The 12,807-nt window shown below is 53.1% G+C and overlaps 1 protein-coding gene across 1 annotated transcript in view; it reads left to right on the top strand.

The window, feature by feature from the left end:
• KCNU1 (potassium calcium-activated channel subfamily U member 1) overlaps nucleotides 1-12,807 on the top strand; it is a 201,110-nt gene that overhangs the window by 179,342 nt on the left and 8,961 nt on the right. Inside the window, exons 32-34 of the mRNA XM_074808175.1 lie at nucleotides 1,778-1,903; nucleotides 6,815-7,460; nucleotides 12,286-12,439. The gene's annotated coding sequence lies outside the window, so the exon portion shown is untranslated. The remainder of the gene's footprint in view (nucleotides 1-1,777; nucleotides 1,904-6,814; nucleotides 7,461-12,285; nucleotides 12,440-12,807) is intronic.

Raw genomic sequence — 12,807 nt, forward strand, 5'->3', positions numbered from 1 at the left:
CCCGCGCTACCCTCGCTGCCCGCTCGCCCTCCTCTGACCCCGGTGGATGCGCTGCAAAGTTTGGCAGGAGGCGGCGGTGAACTCCAGCCCGTCGGCTGCGAGAGCAACACCACCGCCGGCGAAAGCCGAGCCACGGATTCCTCTGCCCACGCTGCTCCTGTGATTAATGATAGAAAGGAATTAAAAAGAAGGAGGAAAAAAAGAACGAGGGAGAGGGGAGGGGAGCGGGTCAACAGCTGAGTGCAAGGCAAGTCGCTAGACAGGGAGTAATTAAGATACTTGGGTAAATATGATTAATAAGCTCAAACTGGCAGGGTGTGCAGTAAACAAGGGCTAACCAGATGGTACCCTTTCCTTTCTGACAATGCTGCAAGCTTTGTAAAAATAGGAAGGAAGGCTCTGGATCCTCCCAGCGCTCTCGCCCGGGAGGAGGGAGGATTCAGCACCGGGCCAGGGCAGTGAATCACCTGACAGGAATGAGAGACATTTCCCCCTTCATCACATCCCCGTCAGGGACGGCTGCGAGGGGGGAACAACCGGCCCTTCTCAGGGTGCCGGGGTGGCACCCGCTGCTGTGCCACAGGGCCCGATCCGGTGCCTTGCTCGGGCACAGGCCGAGCTTCGTGTGAGCCCGGCTGCCTTTGCGGGCAGCGTGCGGGCAGCGGCGGTGGGGAGAGCCCATGCGCTGCTCTCCCGGTGTCCCATCTCCAGCTGTCACAACTCGCTTTGGGACGTGTCTGCGCCGCGAGAGCTCGTGGCTGGGCACTGGCGAGAGCCCTCGCTCCTCCCGTCCAGCCGCAGCGAGTGGCTCCTTCCCGGCAAGAGCCGGTCAGAGACTTCCCCACAAAACACTTCTCTGTCAGAAGATGCCATTTCACCAAAGGTGAAACATTTGCGGAAATGCACTGATTTTGATGAAATTGCATTTGGAAAGAAAAATCAAAGGAGAAAATCATTTCGATAAGGCCAAAGCATTTCAGTTTGACCTTTTAGGAATTAAATGGCATAGGGTTTTTTTCCATTTCAAAAAGCATTTTGTTTCAATGCGCTATATATATATATATATTTATCTGTAAGACCTATTGAAACCAGAATTAAATGTTGTGATTATCCCAACATGCAATGATATATTTCCCCCAGTGCAATATTGCAAGAAATTAAGCCCAAAAATCCTTCTGCTTTGAAACAAGGGAGGAAAATCTGAGAAACAAAAAGAACCTGGTTCTTCTCCCAGCCCAGTGGTCAGCGGCCACGTCCCCACTGGGGCTGCCAGCTCGGGCCGGGAGCGGGCGCTTGGGACAGAGCTGCTTCCCCAGCCGGGCGAAGGGACCCCGTGTGCTGTCCTTGGCCTCCTGCATGCCCAGCTGGTCCTCGTAGGGTGCCCAGGGCAGAGGGATGCCGGTGTCTCTCCTTGCTGCCCCGTGTGTACCACGGGGTGGGAGCCGCCCCCGGCCCAGGGCAGGCTCTGCGTGTGGCTGTGAGGCCGTACGGACACTCGTGCACCCTCTGTGATGCCCTGAGACGGGTTTTTCATCACCTAAGCTCAGACACACCAGAGCAACGTGACAGTATGTTCAGGGTGTCAGAATTATCGCTTTTCATTTGACTGTTTGCTGTCCAGTACTTTAAAAATAAAAAATTTGCTAAGTAGCCCCAGGTATTAATAATAGATTAAATCAGCACTTAGCTTTCAGCTTCCTCAGGACAAGGATTCTCTTTCTTCCCAGCTGAAAAGTTCCCAGTGATAATGAGAACAGTAAATGTTTTATCTTTTCAGGGAGACAGGCAGAACAACGGGCGCAGGAGGAAATCTCTGAATCACAAAGATGTCACCCGAGGAGCAGCGTGCCACCAGTTTCTGCACAGCGCTATTTTTTCCCACAATGTACCATTTTCACTGCACGTAAGTTGTCTCATTATTGTAGTCAACTTCTCCTGGGCAGGGAGGCTGTGCCACAGACCCAGAGTGTCACTTCTGATCTCGCTGGGACTCACCTTCCTTCCCCGAATAATAACGCTGCCTTGGCTGCCACGTTGCTTTGCAGCATCCGCAGGGCAGGGACTGTCTCTGCCTGTCCGCACGTACCGTGTTTAACACACCGGTGCCACGACTGGTGAGGGCCAGTGGATGCTTCCCCCTGTGAAAAATGAAGTGAGACTTTGCTGGGAGGCTTCGAGGTACAGTCAGGCTGCGGGAATAGCCACTGACTCGGAGGAGGTGGGTAAGGGATTAAAGATAAAGAAGAAATTTCAGTTCATTGGCAAGGCACATATTTTTCCAATATAAAAGCAAATGGGGGAACCCTTAAATAAATTGACTCTATAAAAACGTCCTTTTGTATTACAGCCTCACCTTTTCAGGGGGAAAACACCAAGGTTTATTTTCATGGCTCCCGAATAAAAATATCATTGCTGCTTCATAATTTCACAGAACCAACAAGCAGTCTATAGCTATTTAAAATACACAGGCCCCCCTCGGTACCCACCATCCGCCCGGCTGCAGGAGCAGCTGCCACGTAATTACAAGTCCTCGTCACAAGTGCGGAGAAACAAGTTGTGGCATTTAGGAAAGGTCTGCAAAAATAGGTGTCAGACCTTAACTAATAGTGATTGTCCTTCCATTCTGCTGTAATTTACATTTAATTCACACATTTCATTTCCATTTAAAATATGATTACAGTGTTTTGAAGCACATCTCACCTGTCCCCTCCGATTACGGCAGGATGAAAATAACAGAAAGCAGCAGGAGCGAGGTTGGCTGCCCCGGGTCTTGGCTGCGGGATGGTGAACACATGCTGCCGTTCTCCAAGCTGGAGAAGGGGATGGAGAGGACTTCCAAAAACATCACCTGAGCCTGGACAGAGGGACACACGCAGACACACAGCCCTGCCCCACCTTCCCGCTGCTCCATGCCGGCGGTTCTTGTGGCATCGCTTTAAGCACCAGCAAACACGGGAAATCAGAAATGCCAACAGAGGGAACTGGGGTGCGGAGAAGACGAACTCTCTAGGCTGTGTTTATCCATGTTTTTTCATGGAATACAGGGGCTTACCCTTGTGATGTGCTAGCGTGGCAGTCAGACACGCAAGTTTGTAAGGAAAAGCAGCATTGAGGCCTCTGGTACAGCCCCCTGTGAACCAGGGCACCAGCCTGTCCTGGGAGAGTGTAACCAGGGCCTGGGAAACCACAGCATCAGCTTTTCATTTGTAAGTAGCTGGTTTAAATCCAGGCCTGCTCAGTGAAAGCTGGGCTAGAGAGCCTGGTCCTGTCGTATTATTGCATTCAGCAAGTTTCTGTAGAAATAAGACGTTAAGTGCGAAGCTGGATCTGGCTGGGAATTAATACTCCATAATTCATATCCTGGAGTTTGCTCTTTGTAAATCCAAGCAATTTACGCCGCTCAGTTTCATTTCGGTACCACTGTGCTTTCCCCCGTCTCTCGCTATCACCCAGCTCTCGCTGCTCAGGGCTCTCAACAAATTTTTTCCTTGAAGCTCATTTCCCACAGATTTTAAAAAAGGAGGATGTAGGGGGGTGGGTAATGAGACCGAGTGTCTGGGTTTCACTTACACTTTATTTCTACCTCAGCATCACCTGCAGTGACAACTCAGCTGGGCACGAGGCTGCCTTATTGTTGCTGAACAGGAGGTGGATGCCCGCGCTGAGCCGCAAGCCTGCGGCCGGGCGTCTTCCCAGCCCAACAGCAGTCGAACAGGCCGAAGCGGTGTGTGCCCAAGCAGCAGCACTGCTCTGCCAAGCCCATGCAGATCCAGAGCCCACTGCAATCCCTCCTGGAGGGGAGGATGCCAGTCCCCAGAGGGGCCACAGTGCTCTCACATTCATCCTCAGGGTACCAGCCGCTGCCTGGTGTCCCCAGGGCTGCCCAGGGCACAGAGGCAGGAGCTGTATTTGAACTGCTCCACCTGAACCCCTCCCTCTCCGGGCAGGTGAGGTGCTCGGTGGGGAGACAGTGATTTTTCACTGGGAGATCACAATGATTTGTGCTCTCTGTCTAAATTCCAGTGTTTGGTTTGGTTTGGTTTGGTTTGGTTTGGTTTGGTTCTGTGATTCTGTGATTTCAGAGCTGCTGGAGCGCCTGTTTTGGTTTTGTGGCACACCGCTGGTCGCTCTGGTCGGGCAAAGAAGTCACTATCTTTATTTGCCTTTCTCTTCCCTCCTCCCTTCCTAATGAATTTAGACACACAGAAGCTCTTCTGTGGTGAAGGAAAAGCAGGTCCTTTCCCACAGCAGCCTGGGAAGGGGAGGTTTTACCCTCCCCTGGAGCAGACACACAGTGGGGATGAAATCCCGCCTGCAGAGACCTTTATACCACCTGGGTGCTATTTAAGGCACCAAACCAAGGGTTCAGGGGGACAGAGCAGGAGCGCAGGCCGTGGGGTTTCTGTAGCAATTGGGCACTGTTGCAGAGACTGTTCAAGCCTGATCTTGAGGGAAATTTTAGTCTCTCCAGGGTGCAAAGTTGGATCATGCTGCCGGGCTGAGAGACTCCCTGCACTCGGCCTCCACAGAGCATATCCCGGGGCCGAGCTGAAGCGCAGCAGGACGCAGTGCTGGGGCCTCTCTCAAGCTGGGCTTCATCCCAGACAGGAGCTTGGAGGTGGAAGCTGCTTTGTAAAGTGCTTTTTACCAGGACAAGGGAGAAAGTCACCAGGAGAAGAGGGGGACACCGGGGAGCCCTGGGGAAGAAGCCATCCCTCCTGCACTTGGGGACAGAAGTGTCCCTGAGGAACTCTTGACACGCTTACAGCCCTCTGTGTTAGTTTTAAAACACGTTTAGTTGTGTAGGTCTCTGTAGCCACATTTGTGGTGAGGGAAGGATGCTTTGCTTCCCTCTGTCTTGGCTGTAAGTGCTGCTGTTGCGTTCGAAGGGAACAGGAGTTCCGGCCGATGTGCCCAGAGGCATCCAATAATACTTATTTGGCAGTAAAAATAGTGAAATCCTGCAAAACAGGTGCTCTCTGAGTAGTGTTTCACCTGAGCGTGCTGAAGGCAGCGAAACTCTTTGCCCCAGCTTTGGTGGGGTTTGGAGAAGCCTGCAGGCTTTCCTGCAGCCCGGCTGCCTCTCTTAAATTTACACCTCAGGCATCCAAGCGAGGAGTAACCTGAAATGGAGGCACCTCTTCATCGCCCAGCAGAGCCTCCACGCGTCGTGGTGCCTCCGCGTTAACATCTGGGCCAGTTTCCCTCCTCCTTGTCCCTCCAGGAGAGGCAGCGGCCTGGTTGCACCCACCCTGTGGCTCCCCTCATGCAGGGGATGCCGAGGAACAAATTGAGTGGGAATTACAGTTTTCTGAATGTCAAAATCCCTCCCGTGGATCAGAAGTTCCCAGCGCCTGCACAAGCGCAGCATAAAGCGCCAAAGACGCTGCCCAGAAACAGGATCCACCAAAAACACTTCCAGCGCCGCCCCCTCGCCCTCGGGACTCGATGAAGGAAAAGTTTACCTCCTCCCGCAAAGGTCTTTCAGAAGATTTTTTAAACACAAAAACTCTTGCTGAGGAAATAAATCAGGCTCACCCTCCCCACCACGTCCTCACCCGGCGTCTCCCCCACGCTGCACCCACCCCCAGAGCACCGAAAAGGCATGGACGCGCTGATTAATATCTGCTACGTGTAGGGGAGAACAACAACCCCGTAAACAGTATTATTAACCCATGGGCTGGCAATAAATCAGTGTGAGAAGGTGACCTCAGCAATGCTGGAGTAATCCTGTGTGTCAGGGTAAATTTATGAGGCCAATTTTATTGGCCTGTATGACCCAGGCTCCTTGGAGATGTCTCAGTAACAAATCCAATCCATATCATTTATTAGCTTTGTACAGTGTCAGCTCGAAGCATAGGAGGGATCCCATTAAAACCTATTGCTCCCTCGGAAATATGGGCACAAATAAGCTGTTGGATAATTGTTGGCTGCAAAGAGCCCCCGATTAAGAAGTTGCTCATTGTAGATCTGCTCTCGGGTCCACGAAGCTGGAAGTGCTGGGGTTGGGGTTGGCGTCGTCTGCCCCTTGTGCTGGGAGCAGAGGGGCCAGATCCTGGGGAGTTCCCAGCTGAGTCCCCCAGGCTCCCCAAGTGCTGGACCTGGGGGCTCCGGGGGCCGCTGCTCTGCCGGGGCCTGGGGAAGATGCGGGGCAACCGCGGGAGGTGCGGGGCTGCGAAGGCGTGGGGATCTTGCCAACGCATCTCGGGAAGGTGCTGCGGCGAGGGGATTTGGAAGCTGTTAGTGGCTGAAACTCCTCCTCCGAGGCATGCAGGAGGGGAGGGATCCTCTGGCCGGGCCCTGCGGGCAGCGCTGAGAAAAAGCTCCATTTGGGAAGCGGCTCGCGGACCTCGCGGTGGTGAGCGTCGTGCCCGGCACCCGGCGACAGGAGCAATCGCGCCTTCGCGCCAGCACCTCCCGGGTCTGAGCTCTGTTGGCTAACCAGAGTCTGGTGGAGGCAGTTTAAGTCTGTTTGACTGTCCCTGTCATCATAAGGTTTACGGATGGTTAATTTATTCTTTATAGCACAGTCATTGATGGCTGTTAAATCACAAATGAGAGCCAATAAAGGGTGAATTGCAGCTGAAATTACACTGTTTATATGACAGCAGAGTGCTGGCTAAAAGATTCATATGCCGCTGATGAAGTACGTTATAAATTTTAATTACCATAGTTTGTACAAATGACATGTTTGAAATGCTATTGAGTAATGTGACCCTGATAATGAAACTATAAAATAAATCATTAACTTTCTGAATGAGCTTTTTTATTTCCATGCTACATGAAGTAAACTTTCCAATTTATTCCATTGCAGCCTTCTGAAAAAAAAAGTGCAGAGAGAAGAGTCACCAACCACCCCCTCCACTGTGAGGGACACTGACAAACAAACCAAAGGGGAGGATGAGTGGGACCATGTCGGAAAAGATATCAGAAGACTGGCCAAAACCAGCCAAAGCCCCCAAACTGCTCATGGTTTCACCCTGGTTAATACCGGATGATGCCGTGCTCCTGCAGCCACAACCAGCTCAGCTGAGGGAGCGCAGAGATAAGAGCAGAGCTTGAGAACCAGCTCTGAAGAGCCATAAAAATCACAAGCACAGAAGAGAGAAAATCTCCATTAAAGTCAGAGCATAATTGTAACTCACTGGTTGGCCGGGGGCTTTGCAGCCCAAGTCGCTGGAGATCGGCCTGCCCTCCCCCGGGAGCTCCCTGGATCTGCCACAGCTTTGAAGCAAGAGTGAAGGTGCCTGAGCTCCCGACTGCTCGACACAGAAGCGGAGATAATTCCCTGCATGGGGGTGACGAGACGAGTTTCGACCCAGCCAGGGATTTCCTGGGATCCTGCCTGGGGAAGGAAGCGCAGACCAGGCAGTTACCGACCCAGCGCCCTTCGGTCCAGCTCCGCTCACTCAAGAAAAGGGGATGCTTCTTAATCCCTCCTGGAAAGACACTGATATCAGGTTGTTACCTTATTATATTGCCATATATTATTTTGTAAGGGATACAGGGCGTGAAACAAGATGGGAGTGTGCCAGAGCTGCTTCCTCATCCCTCTGCAGAGGGGTGCTCCAAATACCAAAGCGCTGTGCTCCTCCTCCTCGGGTGCCCATGCTCACCTGTCCCAGAGCGGGAGCAAAGGGCTCCCCAGCCCTCGTCCCAGAATCCACCAGGCCTGGGGCTCTCTGGCCCGGCTCGCCAGCACCGCTGGCTTCTCCCCCATGTTAATTAACTCCTCCTTAATTAACCTGGGCTCTCGGCACACCTCAGGTTGAGTATGAACCTTTCCTATTCCCTGGCTTTTTCATGCTGTAAATAAGCAACGTCCGTGTCCCACATGGCAAACAAAAGGCAGTAAGGGGAGTCTCCAGGAAAGGAAAGGGAAAGGGGAGCCGTGACATTTCCAGGCTGTGGGGATGAAGCAGAAGGTTGCGGTGTCAAGTACCGTACAGCGGCTGGGTTTCAAGAGACGGGGTAATTTATGGCCCATGATAATGTTTGTGGTTCTTTGTGCGGAGGTAGAGATGGATGTTAGGCCTTCAAGACAGCGGCTGCTCGTCCCTGGGGTCCCCGCGTGCGAGGGAGCCCTTCTCCACGGAAACTCGGGCAGATCCATGGCTGGCGCATCGTGTCCAGCGCCGGCTGAGTGCCCCTTCCCGCCCTCTTCCCGCCAGCAGCCCCTCTCCACCCTCTGCCCAGAGCTGCTCCTCCCCAGAGGACACGTGCGATGGCTCCACATCCTGCCCAGCGTCAGGTTTAAGTCGGGCAAAGTGCGTTAGCCGAACGGGTGCCCAGCGCGGGTGCCCGCTGCCGGCACGGCTCCGGGCGAGCCCCCCGTGGCACAGTCGCCTGTTGCAGAGGCCACGGCCACCCCACCAGCTCCCACTGCAGATCCCGCGGGGCCTTTTTTCCTCACCAAAAGTGTTTGGCGTTGGAGGGCTTTTAACTCCTGCTTTTGTCTTATCAGCCAGACTGAAAATATTTCCAAGCAGGCTGCTCATGCCGCACTACTTACCATTAAAAGAAAGGACCACATTATTGCTGTTATAAACCATTGATTAAGGTTTATAATAGCAATAATCCCCTCGAAATTCATTGTTACTGCAGTTAATGACCAGTTTATTAGAGCGTTAACCATCCTTGGCAATGGGCTGAGTCGTTTAATGCTGGTAACGACCAATTTCTCAAGGGTTATTGCTTAAATAACAATCCTTTGTTAGATATATGTTCAACCACCAGATACTGCTCCAGCTGGAACCTTCTCCTGTGAAATAATTGTTAATTATTTCCTCCAAGTTTTGCCACCATGCGTCAAAGTTTTAGATGGAAAGGGTTGCTGAGGGTGCAGAGTGTCAGAGATGCTGAGAGCTGAGCCTGGGCAAAGCGAGGGGAAGCAGCCAGAGACGCGTGAGCCATCACCCAGATGGACGTGGGCGTAGGAGTTGTGGTTTAGGAGGTTTTTTTCCCTCTTCTGTCACCCGTGACTGTCCCAGCCCTGGGCACGTCCACCCCAGCCACCCACGGCGCTTTGCAGAGGCACCGGCTCAAGTCGGGAGCAGCAAAGCTTCCAGGGCTGAGCCCCGGGCTGCCGGGCACCGCAATGAGCCACCCGAGAAGGGCGAGACACGCCAAAGCTCTCCCTCCCTTCTTCTCTTACGTTAACATGATCTGAACGTTTCATCACGTTAACTATGTCCTATCGTGTCACGTTAGTATCATCCTTCTCACAGCATTCATTTTGCCTGACATGATACGAAAGGCAGAGATACGATTACCCTTTAATTGTGTCATATTAGCAAAAATAAATACTGATACAGTGCAAGGTTGACACAAAACGATGGCAAATCCCTGGGAACAGGATCAGACTCTTGTTGCCCCGAGAGTGCCCAGAAACCTTCACGCTTCGAGAGAAGTGTATTTATGGGGCAAACGCAGGAGACGTGCAGGAGGGGGTTCTCTGCCTGGGGTTTCTTTCCCCGTCCCTTGCGCCGGCGCGCTGGCTGTGCTGCCCCCGACCGCAGCTCCCTGCCCTGGGCACGGCCCCATTTCGGGGAGCCCTCAGCGAGGGTGAAAGGAGGCTGAATGCCCGTGATCCGCTCACTCCCAGCCACTCACCCCAAACGCCTAATCTCTAGCTGGCTTTAAGAGGCTTTTTGATGATTTTGCTATGAAAAAAAGTGTCCTTGCGTCACCCCCAGAAAATTGCATTTCCATAGCAAATTAAATTTCAAGCTTTCCTGATTCTCGTTGAGAAACACAAAGAAAATCTAAATTTGGGGGATTAGGTGAAACCTAGGCGGCGCAAGGTTTGGTTTTGGTGTTCCCCTCCCTCCTTTTGCTCTTTGTTCCTAAGTTTGTGGGGTCTTTGCGGTGTCACAGGAAAGGAAAAAAAAGAAAAGGGAAGGAGGGGTAACTCCAAAAGTTTAAGTCCTGGTTTTGGCAGTGAGATGCTGGTCTTCTCCCACAATGCTTCAGGCTTCTCCAGTCCCTGAGGAGGCAGGAATCTGCCTAAAATAAATTACAAAGTGGAAAATACAAAACCTAAAAACTTTGACATTCTTTCCCCCTCTGTAGGAAGGAGTTACCATTTTCCAACTATCTCCACCATCAGCCAAACCTGCTCGCTGGTGCCAGGCAGCTTTGGAACGGACCCTGGCTGGGAAAAGCACGAGGCAGCCGAGCTTCGCCGCAGCCCCGGTCCAGCCAGGCTGGGGCTGTCTCTGGTCCCTGTCACAACTGCTGTGGGGATTTGTGCGAGCATCCGTGTTATTTTAGAGATAATGTGAGCAGAGTGGAGCATGTCACAGGATAATGGTCTCCTGCTGCTCGGCTGTTCTTGGCATTTATCAAAAAATGACACCAGAGGGAATATGCTCAAGGGAACCGAGGTGTCGATTTGATGACTGCTATTTCGTGATAAAAGTTAACAGAAATAAAAATGAATCAGTCACAAAACAGCTTATTTATAGCTGTGCCCGGCCCAGATGGGGATCCCTGGGAGAAGCAGGGCAGTGGTGCTCACTGTGAGCACCCACGCGGCATCGCTGCCGGAGCCCGTTCCCGGGAGGTAGCGGCATCGGACCTTCCCCACCACCCCCAGAACACCCCCGTGGGCAGCGGAGGGGCTGCTGCGCGTCGCAGAGTGGGCGAGGAGGGCTGGAGGATAAAGTCATCTGAGGTTGCTTGAATCAGACATGATTTTCTGGCTCCCGGGACAGGATTTGAGCGAGCACAGGATGACAGGGTGGGGATGATGTCCCGCGCTCCTCTTCCAGCCCGATCTGTGCTGCTCTGCCCAGGCAGTGCTGCACCCTCAGAGCCCCCCCAGGCACAACAAAACTGGGCGGCATCCCCTGGATTTCACACATCATCCCTCCACCTCTGTGTCTTAGCAAATACAAACCCAAACCCTTTTCACAACGCTTACAAAACAAAACACTTGCGGTGTTTTGCCTACAAATATTTCGAGCAAAATGTTTCAGCGCTGCCTGTGCTTATGCGTCACCGTGGGGGGGGGCTCTGGACAGAGCTGTGACCCCGCGCTGGGCTGCGGTGACTGAGCTCCTAGTCCCTGGGGACACAGACAGAGCGATGGGCTTCAGCGATGGGGATCGCTGGGCCTGGAGCTCTTTGGGGGTCTTGTTCCCTGCGGGGGGAGTTGGGTCTCTTGCTGGCCGTTTGCTTTCAGCAGGCCATGACCCAGGGAGCTGCACGGGCTCGGGGGGGACAGAGTACACGAGATGGGGGCCGTGGGTTTGGGGGTCCCAACCACCCGCACCACGCACGAGCCTGCAGCGACGTGCAGGGCCTGGGAGTTACTTCTGATGAGATGCTGGTGGGAGCAGGAAAAAAAGGGCTGAACATGAAAAAGAAACAGGACGGCCTTGGCTGTAACAGCTAAAAATGTCTAATCATGGATCTGGTATTAAGTTAAATATCCTGGCTAAAACCATCTCATCGTGGGTATTGCACTAAGTTAAACACGCAGCTATTTAAGGCAGGGAAAATGAGGTGGGATTTGGGTTTCCACGCCAGCCCATCAAAGGCACCTGAAAGCTAAAGGCTTCCACTTTATCAAGGTGAACAAATTAATCAGCTAATTGTTGCTGAGGCCAAGTTCTGGTGTGTTTCCAGCGGGACGGCCTGTTTTTGTTATCTCAGCTGTGGGCAGGGAGGAGGAGGAGGGCAGAAGAAGGACGCTGCAGCACCTGGGTTCGTTGGCCCGACATGTAATAGGAAACAACAGGGGCCACAGGGGACGCATCGCTCTTTTCCACCTACATGTTATTCCAGCCATAAATCCGAGTGACAAGCTTGAACTTTTCTCAATTGACATGTTTACAAGGGAAGTCCGCATTTGACAGGAAAATTAAGCATATCAATCACTTAACGAGCTCGTTAATGAATGGCTCTCAGATCTCTCTGATTTTGTGCCTGGTAGCACAATTTATTGATCAAGTGTGCTTTCGGCCAGGGCCAGATGTTGCTGTGCCTTGATCCTCAAAGCCGGGACGGCCCTGGCCGGGGTTTAGTGAGAGGTCATTTGCTCCAGCAGACCCCAGGTTCCCTTTTCTGTCTTCTGTTTTCTCTTTCTTTCTCTCCCTTTTCCCCCACCAGAACAAAGAGAGCAGATGCGGGCTCGGGGCCCCTCACACCCACTCAGACATATGGAAGCGATCTCCTCTGTCTTTGTAATTACACAGGAGCTTGCTTTTCAATGGCTCCGGGTTTTATTGCACAGAAACCAACCTATTCCTACATAAAACATTTTTACGGCTTCTCCTGCAGGGGCTCCTTGGCGAGGACCTGTCAGGTATAAAAGCGCCCAGGACCCCCGGCAGCCGGCGGGAGCCGTCCCGGCGAAGCGGGGACCCCCGGGGTCCCCCAGCAGGAGCACGCAGCGGCCGGGGACAGCGCAGGAGGCGGAGGGAGAAAGGCCAAGGTGAGGCGCGGTGGCGGAAAGGGGGGAGCCGGCTCCCCCAGTAAAAACTTAACAGCTTTCGAAAGGCAGCAGAGAGCTCAAAATATTCCTCCAACCTTAATGAGACCCATAAGTAAACCCTGACTGTATTTGCCCTCCCGGCCCTGGATGTGCCCGGACCCCCACCTGTGAATGTGTTTGCGTTTGTCCGTCCTCGAAGACGCTCACGAGGCTGCGGTGGGGTGGAGGATGCCCACACCTCTTTCTCCATCAGCGTCCCCACGTTCCAGCTCCGCGGGGCCAATTTGCGTGTCCATGTGCCGTGTCCCGGCTGCGGGCACCAGCCTGATGGGTGCGGGGAGGATACGCTGGCGGTGCCCGCGGTGCCA

Source organism: Strix aluco, chromosome 28, assembly GCF_031877795.1.
Source record: "Strix aluco isolate bStrAlu1 chromosome 28, bStrAlu1.hap1, whole genome shotgun sequence".
Classification (NCBI taxonomy): Eukaryota; Metazoa; Chordata; class Aves; order Strigiformes; family Strigidae; genus Strix; species Strix aluco.